This window comes from Schistocerca serialis, chromosome 6, assembly GCF_023864345.2.
Source record: "Schistocerca serialis cubense isolate TAMUIC-IGC-003099 chromosome 6, iqSchSeri2.2, whole genome shotgun sequence".
NCBI classification, from domain to species: Eukaryota; Metazoa; Arthropoda; class Insecta; order Orthoptera; family Acrididae; genus Schistocerca; species Schistocerca serialis.
The window spans coordinates 4,666,292-4,684,495 of record NC_064643.1 but is presented as its reverse complement, the minus strand read 5'-3'; positions in this window follow the sequence as shown (position 1 = coordinate 4,684,495).

Genomic DNA, 18,204 nt, shown 5'->3' with positions numbered 1-18,204 from the left:
GGCAATAGGAGGCCCTGAACGTTACAATTAACTATCAGTTTCGCGTCGGATTCGAAAATGTAGACTCACAGGAGACGGACCACATGAAGCCTGAGGCAGCAATATCCCATTGTAGACAAGTCGGCTGGAGATCGATGTATTGACTCTCGACGCAATTTGAGTGTTCCATCGTCGTTAGGAGGCGCTGAACGTTACAATTATCTATCTTTTTTGCGTCGGATTCAAAAATCTAGACTCACAGGAGAACGACCATAAGGTGCCCGAGGCAGCAATAGACCCTTGGAGACAAGTCGGCTGGAGTACGATGTATTGACTCTCGACGCAATTTGAGTGTTCCATCGTCATTAGGAGGCCCTGAATGTTACAATTCACTATCATTTTTGCGTCGGATTTGAAAATCTAGACTCACAGGAGAAGGCTCATATGGTGCCCGTGACAGGAATATAAACTTGGAGACAAGTCGGCTGCAGGCCGATATATTGAATCACGACGCAATTTGAGTGCTCCATCGTCATTACGAGGCCCTGAGCGTTACAATTAACTATCAGTTTGGCGTCGGATTCGATAATCTAGACACACAGGAGAACAATCATAAGGTGCCGAGGCAGCAATAGACCGATGGAGACAAGTCGGCTCGAGGCCGATGTATTGAATCTCGACGCAATTTGAGTGTTCCATCGTCATTAGGTGGCCCTGAGCGTTACAATTATCTATCAGTCTTGCGTCGGGTTCGAAAATCTAGACTCACAGGTGAACGATTTTAAGGTGCCCGAGGCTATATCCCCTTGGAGACCAGTCCTCTGGAGGACGATGTATTGAATCGCGACGCAATTTGAGTGCTCCATCGTCATTAGGAGGCCCTGAATGTTACAATTAATTATTAGTTTCGCGTCGGGTTCAAAAATCTAGGCTCACAGGAGACGGACCATATGGTCCCCGAGGCAGCAATATCCCCTTGGAGACAAGTCGGCTGGCGGCCGATGTATTGAATCTCGACGCAATTTGAGTGCTCCATCGTCATTAGGAGGCCCTGAACGTTACGATTAACTATCAGTTTTCCGTCGGATTCGAAAACGTAGAATCACCGGAGACGGACCACGTGGTGCCCGAGGTAGCGATATCCCCTTGGAGACAAGTCGGCTGGAGGACGATGTAGTGAATCTCGTCGCAATTTCAGTTTTCCTTCGTCATTAGGAGGCCCTGTACGTTACAATTAACTATCTGTTTTGCGTCGGATTCGAAAATCTAGACCCACAGGAGAACCACCATAAGGTGCCCGAGGCAGCAATAGACCCTTGGAGACAAGTCGGCTCGAGGCCGATGTTTTGAAACTCGACGACATTTGAGTGCTCCATCGTCATTAGGAGGCCCTTAACGTTACAATTAACGATCAGTTTCGCGTCGGATTCGAAAATCTAGACTCACAGGAGAAAGACCATATGGTGCCCGAGGCAGCAATATCCCTTTGGACACAAGTCGGCTGGAGGACGATGTATTGAATCTCGACGCAATGTGAGTGTTCCATCGTCATTAGGAGGCGCTGAACGTTACAATTAAATATCAGTTATGCGTCGGGTCCAAAGGCTAGACTCTCAGGAGAACGGCCATAAGGTGCCAGAGGCAGCAACAAACCCTAGGAGACAAGTCGGCTGGAGGCCGATGTATTGAATCTCGACGCAATTTGAGTGTTCCGTCGTCTTTAGGAGGCCCTGAACGTTACAATTCACTATCAGTTTTGCGTCGGATTCGAAAATATAGACTCACAGGAGAACGATCATAGCGTGCCCCAGGCAGCATTAGACCCTTGGAGACGAGTCGGCTGGAGGACGATATATTGGATCGCGACGCAATTTGAGTGTTCCATCGTAACTAGGAGGCCCTGAATGTTACAATTAACGATCAGTTTTTCGTCGGATTCGAAAATCTAGACTCACTGGAGACGGACCATAAGGTGCCCGAAGCAGCAATATCCCCTTGGGGACCAGTCCGCCGGAGGACGATGTATTGATTCGCGACGCAATTAGAGTGCTCCATCGTCATTAGGAGGCCCTAAACGTTACAATTAACGAACAGTTTCACGTCGAATTCGAAAATCTAGACTCACAGGAGAAGGACCATATGGTGCCCGAGGCAGCAATACCCATTGGACACAAGTCGGCTGGAGGACGATGTATTGAATCTCGACGCAATTTGAGTGTTCCATCGTCAGTAGGTGCCCCTGAACGTTTTAATTAACAATCAGTTTTGCGTCGGGTTCGAAAATCTAGACTCACTGGAGACGGACCATTAGGTGTCCGAGACAGCAATATCGCCATGGAGACCAATCCGCTGGAGAACGATGTATTGAATCACGACGCAATTTGAGTGCTTAATCGTCATTATGAGGCCCTGAACGTTACAATTAACTATCAGTTTTGCGTCTGATTCGAAAACGTAGAATCACCGGAGACGAACCATGTGGTGCCCGAGGCAGCGATATCCCCTTGGAGTCAAGTCGGCTGGCGGCCGATGTATTGAATCTCGACGCAATTTGAGTGTTCCATTGTCATTAAGAGGCCCTGAACATTACAATTAACTATCAGTTTTGCGTCGGATTCTAATATCCAGACTCACAGGAGATCGATCTTAAGGAGCCCCATGCAGCAATAGACCCTTGGAGACAAATTGGCTGAATACCGATACATTGAATCTCGACGCAATTTGAGTGTTCCATCGTCATTTGGAGGCCCCGAACGTTACAATTTGCAATCAGTTTCGCATCGGTATCGAAAATCAAGACTCACAGGACAGCGACCATCAGGAGCCCGAGGCAGCAATATCCCCATGGAGACAAGTCGGCTGGAGGACGATGTATTGGATCGCGACGCAATTTGAGTGTTCCATCGTCATTAGGAGGCCCTGAATGTTACAATTAACTATCAGTTTTTCTTCGGATTCGAAAATCTAGACTCACTGGAGACGGACCATTAGATGCCCCAGGCAGCAATATCCCCTTGGAGACCAATCCGCTGGAGGACGATGTATTGAATCGCGACGCAATTTGAGTGCTCCATCGTCATTAGGAGGCCCTGAACGTTACAATTAACTATCAGTTTTGCGTCGGATTCGAAAACGTAGAATCACCGGTGACGGACCATATGGTGCCCGAGGCAGCGATATCACCTTGGAAACAAGTCGGCAGGAGGACGATGTAGTGAATCTCGACGCAATTTGAGTGTTCCTTCGTCATTAGGAGGCCCTGAGCGTTGCAATTAACTATCTGTTTTGTGTCGGATTCGAAGATCTAGGCTCACAGAAGAACGACCATAAGGTGCCCGAGGCAGCAATAGACCCTTGGAGACAAGACGGCCCGAGGCCGATGTTTTGAATCTCGACGCTATTTGAGTGTTCCATCGTCATTAGGAGGCCCTGAACGTTACAATTAACTATCTGTTTTGCGTCGGATTCGAAAATCTAGACTCAAAGGAGAACGACCATAAGGTTCCGGAGGCAGCAATAGACTCTTGGAGACAAGTTGGCTGAATGCCGAAGTATTGAATCTCGACGCAATTTGAGTGTTTTATCGTCATTTGGAGGCCCTGAACGTTACAATTAACTATCAGATTCGCGTCGGATTCGAAAATTTAGACTCACAGGAGACGGACCACATGAAGCCCGAGGCAGCAATATCCCCATGTAGACAAGTCGGCTGGACATCGATGTGTTGACTGTCGACGCAATTTGAGTGTTCCATCGTCATTAGGAGGCGCTGTACGTTAAATTTAAGTATCATTTTTGGGTCGGATTCGAAAATCTAGAGTCCGAGGAGACGGACCATATGGTGCCCAAGGCACAAATATCCCCTTGGAGATAAATTGGCTGGAGGCCGATGTATTGATTCTCGACTAAATTTGAGTGTTCCATCGTCATTAGGAGGCCCTGAACGTTACAATTAACTATCAGTTTTGCGTCGGATTCGAAAATCTAGACTCACAGGAGAACGATCATAAGGTGCCCCAGGCAGCAATAGACCCTTGGAGACAAGTCGGCTGGAGGACGATGTATTGGATCGCGGCGCAATTTTAGTGTTCCATCGTAACTAGGAGGCCCTGAATGTTCCAATTAACTATCAGTTTTTCGTCGGATTCGAAAATCTAGACTCACTGGAGACGGACCATAAGGTGCCCGAAGCAGCAATATCCCCTTGCGGACCAGTCCGCTGGAGGACGAAGTATTGAATCGCGACGCAATTAGAGTGCTCCATCGTCATTGGGAGGCCCTGAACGTTGTAATTAACGATCAGTTTCGCGTCGGATTCGAAAGTCTAGACTCACAGGAGAAGGACCATATGGTGCCCGAGGCAGCAATATCCCCTTGGACACAAGTCGGCTGGAGGACGATGTATTGAATCTCGACGCAATTTGAGTGTTCCATCGTCATTAGGAGGCGCTGAACGTTACAATTAACTATCATTTTAGCGTCGGATTCGAAAATCTAGACCCACTGGAGAACGACCATAAGGTGCCCGAGGCAGCAATAGACCCTTGGAGACAAGTCGGCTGGAGTACGATGTGTTGACTCTCAACGCAATTAGTGTGTTCCATCGTCATTAGGAGGCGCTGAACGTTACAATTAACTATCATTCTAGCGTCGGATTCGAAAATCTACTGACAGGAGACGGACCATAAGGTGCCCGAAACAGCAATATCCCCTTGGAGACCAGGCCGCTGGAGTACGATGTATTGAATCGCGACACAATTTGAGTGCTCCATCGTTATTAGGAGTCCCTGAACTTTACAATTAACTATCAGTTTTGGGTCGGATTCGAAAATCTAGACTCACAGGAGGCGTACCACATCGAGCCCGAGGCAGCAATATCCCCTTGAAGACAAGTCGGCTGGAGGTCAATGTATTGACTCTCGACGAAATTTGAGTGTTCCGTCGTCATTAGGAGGCCTTCAACGTTGCAATTAACTATCAGTTATGCGTCGGATACGAAAATCTAAACTCACAGGAGACGGACCATTTGGTGCCCGAGGCAGCAATAGACCCTTGGAGACAAGTCGGCTGGAGGACGATGTACTGAATCTCGACGCAATATGAGTGTTCTATCGTCATTAGGAGGCGCTGAACGTTACAATTCACTATCATTTTTGCGTCGGATTCGAAAATCTAGACTCACAGGAGAAGGAAAATATGGTGCCCGAGACAGCCATATCCCCTTGGAGACAAGTCGGCTGGACTCCGATGTATTGAATCGCGACGGAATTTGAGTGTTCCATCGTCATTAGGTGGCCCTGAACGTTATAATTAAGTATCAGTTTTGTGTCGGGTTCGAAAATCTAGTCTCACAGGAGAACGACCATAAGGTGCCCGAGGCAGCAGTAGACCCTTGGAGACAAGACGGCTCGAGGCCGATGTTTTGAATCTCGACGCAATTTGAGTGTTCCATCGTCATTAGGAGGCCCTGAACGTTACAATTAACTATCAGTTTTGCGTCGGATTCGAAAATATAGACTCACAGGAGAACGATCATAGCGTGCCCCAGGCAGCATTAGACCCTTGGAGACAAGTCGGCTGGAGGACGATATATTGGATCGCGACGCAATTTGAGTGTTCCATCGTAACTAGGAGGCCCTGAATGTTACAATTAACGATCAGTTTTTCGTCGGATTCGAAAATCTAGACTCACTGGAGACGGACCATAAGGTGCCCGAAGCAGCAATATCCCCTTGGGGACCAGTCCGACGGAGGACGATGTATTGATTCGCGACGCAATTAGAGTGCTCCATCGTCATTAGGAGGCCCTAAACGTTACAATTAACGAACAGTTTCACGTCGAATTCGAAAATCTAGACTCACAGGAGAAGGATCATATGGTGCCTTAGGCAGCAATACCCATTGGACACAAGTCGGCTGGAGGACGATGTATTGAATCTCGACGTAATTTGAGTGTTCCATCGTCAGTAGGTGCCCCTGAACGTTTTAATTAACAATCAGTTTTGCGTCGGGTTCGAAAATCTAGACTCACTGGAGACGGACCATTAGGTGTCCGAGACAGCAATATCCCCATGGAGACCAATCCGCTGGAGAACGATGTATTGAATCACGACGCAATTTGAGTGCTTAATCGTCATTATGAGGCCCTGAACGTTACAATTAACTATCAGTTTTGCGTCTGATTCGAAAACGTAGAATCACCGGAGACGAACCATGTGGTGCCCGAGGCAGCGATATCCCCTTTGAGTCAAGTCGGCTGGCGGCCGATGTATTGAATCTCGACGCAATTTGAGTGTTCCATTGTCATTAAGAGGCCCTGAACATTACAATTAACTATCAGTTTTGCGTCGGATTCTAATATCCAGACTCACAGGAGATCGATCTTAAGGAGCCCCATGCAGCAATAGACCCTTGGAGACAAATTGGCTGAATACCGATACATTGAATCTCGACGCAATTTGAGTGTTCCATCGTCATTTGGAGGCCCCGAACGTTACAATTTGCAATCAGTTTCGCATCGGTTTCGAAAATCAAGACTCACAGGACAGCGACCATCAGCAGCCCGAGGCAGCAATATCCCCATGGAGACAAGTCGGCTGGAGGACGATGTATTGGATCGCGACGCAATTTGAGTGTTCCATCGTCATTAGGAGGCCCTGAATGTTACAATTAACTATCAGTTTTTCTTCGGTTTCGAAAATCTAGACTCACTGGAGACGGACCATTAGATGCCCCAGGCAGCAATATCCCCTTGGAGACCAATCCGCTGGAGGACGATGTATTGAATCGCGACGCAATTTGAGTGCTCCATCGTCATTAGGAGGCCCTGAACGTTACAATTAACTATCAGTTTTGCGTCGGATTCGAAAACGTAGAATCACCGGTGACAGACCATATGGTGCCCGAGGCAGCGATATCACCTTGGAAACAAGTCGGCAGGAGGACGATGTAGTGAATCTCGACGCAATTTGAGTGTTCCTTCGTCATTAGGAGGCCCTGAGCGTTGCAATTAACTATCTGTTTTGTGTCGGATTCGAAGATCTAGACTCACAGAAGAACGACCATAAGGTACCCGAGGCAGCAATAGACCCTTGGAGACAAGACGGCCCGAGGCCGATGTTTTGAATCTCGACGCTATTTGAGTGTTCCATCGTCATTAGGAGGCCCTGAACGTTACAATTAACTATCTGTTTTGCGTCGGATTCGAAAATCTAGACTCAAAGGAGAACGACCATAAGGTGCCGGAGGCAGCAATAGACTCTTGGAGACAAGTTGGCTGAATGCCGAAGTATTGAATCTCGACGCAATTTGAGTGTTTCATCGTCATTTGGAGGCCCTGAACGTTACAATTAACTATGAGATTCGCGTCGGATTCGAAAATTTAGACTCACAGGAGACGGACCACATGAAGCCCGAGGCAGCAATATCCCCTTGTAGACAAGTCGGCTGGACATCGATGTGTTGACTGTCGACGCAATTTGAGTGTTCCATCGTCATTAGGAGGCGCTGTACGTTAAATTTAAGTATCATTTTTGGGTCGGATTCGAAAATCTAGAGTCCGAGGAGACAGACCATATGGTGCCCAAGGCACAAATATCCCCTTGGAGATAAATTGGCTGGAGGCCGATGTATTGATTCTCGACTAAATTTGTGTGTTCCATCGTCATTAGGAGGCCCTGAACGTTACAATTAACTATCAGTTTTGCGTCGGATTCGAAAGTCTAGACTCACAGGAGAACGATCATAAGGTGCCCCAGGCAGCAATAGACCCTTGGAGACAAGTCGGCTGGAGGACGATGTATTGGATCGCGGCGCAATTTTAGTGTTCCATCGTAACTAGGAGGCCCTGAATGTTCCAATTAACTATCAGTTTTTCGTCGGATTCGAAAATCTAGACTCACTGGAGACGGACCATAAGGTGCCCGAAGCAGCAATATCCCCTTGCGGACCAGTCCGCTGGAGGACGAAGTATTGAATCGCGACGCAATTAGAGTGCTCCATCGTCATTGGGAGGCCCTGAACGTTGTAATTAACGATCAGTTTCGCGTCGGATTCGAAAGTCTAGACTCACAGGAGAAGGACCATATGGTGCCCGAGGCAGCAATATCCCCTTGGACACAAGTCGGCTGGAGGACGATGTATTGAATCTCGACGCAATTTGAGTGTTCCATCGTCATTAGGAGGCGCTGAACGTTACAATTAACTATCATTTTAGCGTCGGATTCGAAAATCTAGACTCACTGGAGAACGACCATAAGGTGCCCGAGGCAGCAATAGACCCTTGGAGACAAGTCGGCTGGAGTACGATGTGTTGACTCTCAACGCAATTAGTGTGTTCCATCGTCATTAGGAGGCGCTGAACGTTACAATTAACTATCATTCTAGCGTCGGATTCGAAAATCTACTCACAGGAGACGGACCATAAGGTGCCCGAAACAGCAATATCCCCTTGGAGACCAGGCCGCTGGAGTACGATGTATTGAATCGCGACACAATTTGAGTGCTCCATCGTTATTAGGAGTCCCTGAACTTTACAATTAACTATCAGTTTTGGGTCGGATTCGAATATCTAGACTCACAGGAGGCGTACCACATCGAGCCCGAGGCAGCAATATCCCCTTGAAGACAAGTCGGCTGGAGGTCAATGTATTGACTCTCGACGAAATTTGAGTGTTCCGTCGTCATTAGGAGGCCTTCAACGTTGCAATTAACTATCAGTTTTGCGTCGGATACGAAAATCTAGACTCACAGGAGACGGACCATTTGGTGCCCGAGGCAGCAATAGACCCTTGGAGACAAGTCGGCTGGAGGACGATGTACTGAATCTCGACGCAATATGAGTGTTCTGTCGTCATTAGGAGGCGCTGAACGTTACAATTCACTATCATTTTTGCGTCGGATTCGAAAATCTAGACTCACAGGAGAAGGAAAATATGGTGCCCGAGACAGCAATATCCCCTTGGAGACAAGTCGGCTGGACTCCGATGTATTGAATCGCGACGGAATTTGAGTGTTCCATCGTCATTAGGTGGCCCTGAACGTTATAATTAAGTATCAGTTTTGTGTCGGGTTCGAAAATCTAGTCTCACAGGAGAACGACCATAAGGTGCCCGAGGCAGCAGTAGACCTTTGGAGACAAGACGGCTCGAGGCCGATGTTTTGAATCTCGACGCAATTTGAGTGTTCCATCGTCATTAGGAGGCCCTGAACGTTACAATTAACTATCTGTTTTGCGTCGGATTCGAAAATCTAGACTCACAGGAGACGGACCATTTGGTGCCCCAGGCAGCAATATCCCCTTGGAGACCAATCCGCTGGACGACGATGTATTGAATAGCGACGCAATTTGGGTGCTCCATCGTCATTAGGAGGCCCTGAACATTACAATTAACTATCAGTTTTGCGTCGGATTCGAAAATCTAGGCTCACAGGAGTACGATCATAAGGAGCCCCAGGCAGCAATAGACCCTTGGAGACAAGTCGGCTGGAGGACGATGTATTGGATCGCGACGCAATTTGAGTGTTCCATCGTCATTAGGAGGCCCTGAATGTTACGATTAACTATCAGTTTTTCGTCGGATTCGAAAATCTAGACTCACTGGAGACGGACCATTAGGTGCCCCAGGCAGCAATATCCCCTTGGAGACCAATCCGCTGGAGGACGATGTATTGAATCGCGACGCAATTTGAGTGCTCCATCGTCATTAGGAGGCCCTGAACGTTACAATTAACTATCAGTTTTGCGTCGGATTCGAAAATCTAGACTCAAAGGAGAACGACCATAAGGTGCCGGAGGCAGCAATAGACTCTTGGAGACAAGTTTGCTGAATGCCGAAGTATTGAATCTCGACGCAATTTGAGTGTTTCATCGTCATTTGGAGGCCCTGAACGTTACAATTAAGTATCAGTTTCGCGTCGGATTCGAAAATCTAGACTCACAGGAGACGGACCACATGAAGCCCGACGCAGCGATATCCCCTTGTAGACAAGTCGGCTGGACATCGATGTGTAGACTGCCGACGCAATTTGAGTGTTCCATCGTCATTAGGAGGCGCTGTACGTTAAATTTAAGTATCATTATTGGGTCGGATTCGAAAATCTAGAGTCCGAGGAGACGGACCATATGGTGCCCTAGGCACAAATATCCCCTTGGAGACAAATTGGCTGGAGGCCGATGTATTGATTCTCGACCAAATTTGAGTGTTCCATCGTCATTAGGAGGCCCTGAACGTTACAATTAACTATCAGTTTTGCGTCGGATTCGAAAATCTAGACTCACAGGAGAACGATCATAAGGTGCCCCAGGCAGCAATAGACCCTTGGAGACAAGTCGGCTGGAGGACGATGTATTGGATCGCGGCGCAATTTTAGTGTTCCATCGTAACTAGGAAGCCCTGAATGTTACAATTAACTATCAGTTTGTCGTCGGATTCGAAAATCTAGACTCACTGGAGACGGACCATTAGGTGCCCCAGGCAGCAATATCCCCTTGGAGACCAATCCGCTGGAGGACGATGTATTGAATCGCGACGCAATTTGAGTGCTCCATCGTCATTAGGAGGCCCTGAACGTTACAATTAACTATCAGTTTTGCGTCTATTCGAAAACGTAGAATCACCGGTGACGGACCATATGGTGCCCGAGGCAGCAATATCCCCTTGGACACAAGTCGGCTGGAGGACGATGTATTGAATCTCGACACAATTTGAGTGTTCCATCGTCATTAGGAGGCGCTGAACGTTACAATTAACTATCATTTTAGCGTCGGATTCGAAAATCTAGACTCACTGGAGAACGACCATAAGGTGCCCGAGGCAGCAATAGACCCTTGGAGACAAGTCGGCTGGAGTACGATGTGTTGACTCTCGACGCAATTAGTGTGTTCCATCGTCATTAGGAGGCGCTGAACGTTACAATTAACTATCATTTTAGCGTCGGATTCGAAAATCTACTCACAGGAGACGGACCATAAGGTGCCCGAAACAGCAATATCCCTTGGAGACCAGGCCGCTGGAGGACGATGTATTGAATCGCGACGCAATTTTATTGCTCCATCGTTATTTGGAGTCCCTGAACTTTACAATTAACTATCAGTTTTGCGTCGGATTCGAAAATCTAGACTCACAGGAGACGTACCACATCGAGCCTGAGGCACCAATATCCCCTTGAAGACAAGTCGGCTGGAGGTCAATAAATTGACTCTCGACGAAATTTGAGTGTTCCGTCGTCATTAGGAGGCGCAGAACGTTACAATTAACTATCATTTTAGCGTCGGATTCGAAAATCTACTCACAGGAGAAGGATCATTTGGTGCCCGAGACAGCAATATCGCCTTGGAGACAAGTCGGCTGGACTCCGATGTATTGAATCGCGACGGAATTTGAATGTTCCATCGTCATTAGGTGGCCCTGAACGTTATAATTAAGTATCAGTTTTGTGTCGGGTTCGAAAATCTAGACTCACAGGAGAACGACCATAAGGTGCCCGAGGCAGCAGTAGACCCTTGGAGACAAGACGGCTCGAGGACGATGTTTTGAATCTCGACGCAATTTGAGTGTTCCATCGTCATTAGGAGGCGCAGAACGTTACAATTAACTATCATTTTAGCGTCGGATTCGAAAATCTACTCACAGGAGAAGGATCATTTGGTGCCGAGACAGCAATATCCCCTTGGAGACAAGTCGGCTGAAGGACGATATATTGAATCACGACGCAATTTGAGTGTTCCATCGCCATTAGGAGGTCCTGTACGTTACAATTAACTATCAGTTTCGCGTCAGATTCAAAAATCTAGACTCACAGGAGACGCACCATTTGGTGCCCGAGGCAGCAATATCCCCTTGGAGACAAGTCGGCTGATGGACGATGAATTGAATCTCGACGCAATTTGAGTGTTCTATCGTCATTAGGAGGCGCTGAACGTTACAATTCACTATCATTTTTGCGTCGGATTCGAAAATCAAGACTCACAGGAGAAGGAACATATTGTGCCGGAGACAGCAATGACCCCTTGGAGACATGTCGGCTGGATGCCGATGTATTGAATCTCGACGCAATTTGAGTGCTCCATCGTCATTAGGAGGCCCTGAACGTTACAATTAACTATCAGTTTCGCGTCGGATTCGAAAATCTAGACTCACAGGAGACGGACCACATGGAGCCCGGGGCAGCAATATCCCCTTGTAGACAAGTCGGCTGGAGATCGATGTATTGACTCTCGACGCAATTTGAGTGTTCCATCGTCATTAGGAGGCGCTTAACGTTACAATTAACTATCATTTTTGCGTCGGATTCGAAAATCTAGAGTCGCAGGAGACGGACCATATGGTGCACGAGGCAGCAATATCCCCTTGGAGACAAGTCGGCTGGAGGCCGATGTATTGAATCGCGACGGAATTTGAGTGTTCCATCGTCATTAGGTGGCCCCGAAAGTTTTAATTAACTATCAGTCTTGCGTCGGATTCCTAAACGTAGAATCACCGGTGACGGACCATGTGGTGCCCGAATCAGCGATATCCCCTTGGAGACAATTCGGCTGGAGGACGATGTAGTGAATCTCGACGCAATTTGAGTGTTCCCTCGTCATTAGGAAGCCCTGAACGTTGCAATTAACTATCTGTTTTGCGTCGGATTCGAAAATCTAGACTCACAGGAGAACGACCATAAGGTGCCCGAGGCAGCAATAGACCCTTGGAGACTAGACGGCTGGAGGCCGATGTTTTGAATCTCGACGCAATTTGAGTGTTCCATCGTCATTAGGATGCCCTGAACGTTACAATTAACTATCTGTTTTGCGTCGGATTCGAAAATCTAGACTCACAGGAGAACGACCATAAGGTGCCCGAGGCAGCAATAGACTCTTGGAGACAAGTTGGCTGAATGCCGAAGTATTGAATATCGACGCAACTTGAGTGTTCCATCGTCAGTAGGAGGCCCTGAACGTTACAATTAACTCTCAGTTTCGCGTCGGATTCGAAAATCTAGACTCACAGGAGACGGACCACATGAAGCTCGAGGCAGCAATATCCCCTTGTAGACAAGTCGGCTGGAGATCGATGTATTGACTCTCGACGCAATTTGAGTGCACCATCGTCATTAGGAGGCCCTGAACGTTACAATTAACGATCAGTTTCGCGTCGGATTCGAAAATCTAGACTCACAGGAGAAGGACCATATGGTGCCCGAGTCAGCAATATCCCCTTGGACACAAGTCGGCTGGAGGACCATGTATTGAATCACGACGCAATTTGAGTGTTCCATCGTCATTAGGAGGCGCTGAACGTTACAATTGTCTATCATTTTAGCGTCTGATTCGAAAATCTATGCTCACAGGAGAACGACCATAGGGTGCCCGAGGCAGCAGTAGACCCTCAGAGACAAGTCGTCTGGAGTACGATGTATTGACTCTCGACGCAATTTGAGTGTTCCATCGTCATTAGGAGGCGCTGAACGTTACAATTAACTATCATTTTAACGTTGGATTCGAAAATCTACTCAGAGGAGAAGGATCATTTGGTGCCCGAGACAGCAATATCCCCTTGGAGACAAGTCGGCTGAAGGACGATGTATTGAATCTCGACGCAATTTGAGTGTTCCATCGTCATTAGGAGGCCCTGAACGTTACAATTCACTATCAGTTTCGCGTCAGATTCAAAAATCTAGACTCACAGGAGGCGCACCATTTGGTGCCCGAGGCAGCAATATCCTCTTGGAGACAAATCGGCTGGAGGACGATGTATTGAATCTCGACGCAATTTGAGTGTTCTATCGTCATTAGGAGGCGCTGAACGTTACAATTCACTATCATTTTTGCGTCGGATTCGAAATTCTAAACTCACAGGAGAAGGCTCATATGGTGCCCGTGACAGCAATATCCCCTTGGAGACAAGTCGGCTGGAGGCAGATGTATTGAATCACGACGCAATTTGAGTGTTCCATCGTCATTAGGTGGCCCTGAGCGTTGCAATTAACTATCAGTTTTGCGTCGGGTTCGAAAATCTAGACTCACAGGTGAACGATCATAAGGTGCCCGAGGCTATATCCCCTTGGAGACCAGTCCTCAGGAGGACGATGAATTGAATCGCGACGCAATTTGAGTGCTCCATCGTCATTAGGAGGCCCTGAACGTTACAATTAACTATCAGTTTCGCGTCGGATTCGAAAATCTAGACTCACAGGAGAACGATCATAAGGTGCCCCAAGAAGCAATAGACCCTTGGAGACAAGTCGGCTGGAGGACGATATATTGGATCGCGACGCAATTTGAGTGGTCCATCGTAACTAGGAGGCCCTGAATGTTACAATTAACTATCAGCTTTTCGTCGGAGTCGAAAATCTAGACTCACTGGAGACGGACCATAAGGTGCCCGAAGCAGAGATATCCCCTTGGGGACCAGTCCGCCGGAGGCCGACGTATTGGATCTCGACGCAATTTGAGTTTTCCATCGTCATTAGGAGGCGCTTAACGTTACAATTAACTATCATTTTTGCGTCTTATTCGAAAATCTATAAACACAGGAGACGGACCATATGGTGCCCGAGGCAGCAATATCCCCTTGGAGACAAGTCGGCTGGAGGCCGATGTATTGAACCTCGACGCAATTTGAGTGTTCCATCGTCATTGGGAGGCCATGAATGTTACAATTAACGATCAGTTTCGCGTCGGATTCGAAAATCTAGACTCACAGGAGAAGGACCATATGGTGCCCGAGGCAGCTATATCCCTTTGGACACAAGTCGGCTCGAGGACGATGTATTGAATCTCGACGCAATTTGAGTGTTCCATCGTCATTAGGAGGAGCTGAACGTTACAATTAACTATCATTTTAGCGTCGGATTCGAAAATCTACTCAGAGGAGAAGGATCATTTGGTGCCCGAGACAGCAATATCCCCTTGGAGACAAGTCGGCTGGAGGACGATGTATTGAATCTCGATGCATTTTGAGTGTTCTATCGTCATTAGGAGGTGCTGAACGTTACAATTCACTATCATTTTTGCGTCGGATTCGAAGTTCTAGACTCACAGGAGATGGCTCATATGGTGCCCGAGACAGCAATATCCCCTTGGAGACAAGTCGGCTGGAGATCGATGTATTGACTCTCGACGCAATTTGAGTGTTCCATCGTCATTAGGAGGCGCTGAACGTTACAATTAACTATCATTTTAGCGTCGGATTCGAAAATCTACTCAGAGGAGAAGGATCATTTGGTGCCCGAGACAGCAATATCCCCTTGGAGACAAGTCGGCTGGAGGACGATGTATTGAATCTCGATGCATTTTGAGTGTTCTATCGTCATTAGGAGGTGCTGAACGTTACAATTCACTATCATTTTTGCGTCGGATTCGAAGTTCTAGACTCACAGGAGATGGCTCATATGGTGCCCGAGACAGCAATATCCCCTTGGAGACAAGTCGGCTGGAGGACGATGTATTGAATCTCGACGCAATTTGAGTGTTCTATCGTCATGAGGAGGAGCTGAACGTTACAATTGACTATCATTTTAGCATCGGATTCGAAAATCTATACTCACAGGAGACGGACCACATGAAGCCCGAGGCAGCAATATCCCCTTGTAGACAAGTCGGCTGCAGATCGATGTATTGACTCTCGACGCAATTTGAGTGTTCCATCGTCATTAGGAGGCGCTGAACGTTACAATTAACTATCATTTTAACGTCGGATTCGAAAATCTACTCAGAGGAGAAGGATCATTTGGTGCCCGAGACAGCAATATCCCCTTGGAGACAAGTCGGCTGAAGGACGATGTATTGAATCTCGACGCAATTTGAGTGTTCCATCGTCATTAGGAGGCCCTGAACGTTACAATTAACTATCAGTTTCGCGTCGGATTCGAAAATCTAGACTCACAGTTGACGGACCACATGAAGCCCGGGGCAGCAATATCCCCTTGTAGACAAGTCGGCTGGAGATCGATGTATTGACTCTCGACGCAATTTGAGTGTTGCATCGTCATTAGGAGGCGCTTAACGTTACAATTAACTATCATTTTTGCGTCGGATTCGAAAATCTAGAGTCGCAGGAGACGGACCATATGGTGCCCGAGGCAGCAATATCCCCTTGGAGACAAGTCAGCTGGAGGCCGATGTATTGAATCGCGACGGAATTTGAGTGTTCCATCGTCATTAGGTGGCCCTGAACGTTATAGTTACCTATCAGTTTTGTGTCGGTTTCGAAATTCTAGACTCACAGCAGAATGATCATAAGGTGCCCGAGGCAGCAATAGACCCTTGCAGACAAGTCGGCTGGAGGACGATGTATTGGATCGCGACGCAATTTGAGTGTTCCATCGTCATTAGGAGGTCCTGAACGTTACAATTAACGATCAGTTTCGCGTCGGATTCGAAAATCTATGCTCACAGGAGAACGACCATAAGGTGCCCGAGGCAGCAATAGACCCTTAGAGACAAGTCGGCTGGAGTACGATGTATTGACTCTCGACGCAATTCGAGTGTTCCAACGTCATTTGGAGGCGCTTAACGTTACAATTAACTATCATTTTAGCGTCGGATTCGAAAATCTACTCAGAGGAGAAGGATCATTTGGTGCCCGAGACAGCAATATCCCCTTGGAGACAAGTCGGCTGAAGGACGATGTATTGAATCTCGACGCACTTTGAGTGTTCTATCATCATTAGGAGGCGCTGAACGTTACAATTCACTATCATTTTTGCGTCGGATTCGAAATTCTAGACTCACAGGAGAAGGCTCATATGGTGCCCGAGACAGCAATATCCCCTTGGTGACAAGTGGGCTGGAGGACGATGTATTGAATCACGATGCAATTTGAGTGTTCCATCGTCATTAGGTGGCCCTGAGCGTTGCAATTAACTATCACTTTTGCGTCGGGTTCGAAAATCTAGACTCACAGGTGAACGATCATAAGGTGCCCGAGGCTATATCCCCTTGGAGACCAGTCCTCTGGAGGACGATGAATTGAATCGCGACGCAATTTGAGTGCTCCATCGTCATTAGGAGGCCACAATTAACTATCAGTTTTGCGTCGGATTCGAAAATCTGGACTCACAGGAGACGGACCACATGAAGCCCGAGGCAGCAATATGCCCTTGTAGACAAGTCGGCTGGAGATCGATGTATTGCCTCTTGACGCAAATTCAGTGTTCCATCGTCATTAGGAGGCGCTTAACGTTACAATTAACTATCATTTTTGCGTCGGATTCGAAAATCTAGACTCACAGGAGACGGACCACATGAAGCCCGACGCAGCGATATCCCCTTGTAGACAAGTCGGCTGGACATCGATGTGTAGACTGCCGACGCAATTTGAGTGTTCCATCGTCATTAGGAGGCGCTGTACGTTAAATTTAAGTATCATTATTGGGTCGGATTCGAAAATCTAGAGTCCGAGGAGACGGACCATATGGTGCCCTAGGCACAAATATCCCCTTGGAGACAAATTGGCTGGAGGCCGATGTATTGATTCTCGACCAAATTTGAGTGTTCCATCGTCATTAGGAGGCCCTGAACGTTACAATTAACTATCAGTTTTGCGTCGGATTCGAAAATCTAGACTCACAGGAGAACGATCATAAGGTGCCCCAGGCAGCAATAGACCCTTGGAGACAAGTCGGCTGGAGGACGATGTATTGGATCGCGGCGCAATTTTAGTGTTCCATCGTAACTAGGAAGCCCTGAATGTTACAATTAACTATCAGTTTGTCGTCGGATTCGAAAATCTAGACTCACTGGAGACGGACCATTAGGTGCCCCAGGCAGCAATATCCCCTTGGAGACCAATCCGCTGGAGGACGATGTATTGAATCGCGACGCAATTTGAGTGCTCCATCGTCATTAGGAGGCCCTGAACGTTACAATTAACTATCAGTTTTGCGTCGGATTCGAAAACGTAGAATCACCGGTGACGGACCATATGGTGCCCGAGGCAGCAATATCCCCTTGGACACAAGTCGGCTGGAGGACGATGTATTGAATCTCGACACAATTTGAGTGTTCCATCGTCATTAGGAGGCGCTGAACGTTACAATTAACTATCATTTTAGCGTCGGATTCGAAAATCTAGACTCACTGGAGAACGACCATAAGGTGCCCGAGGCAGCAATAGACCCTTGGAGACAAGTCGGCAGGAGTACGATGTGTTGACTCTCGACGCAATTAGTGTGTTCCATCGTCATTAGGAGGCGCTGAACGTTACAATTAACTATCATTTTAGCGTCGGATTCGAAAAT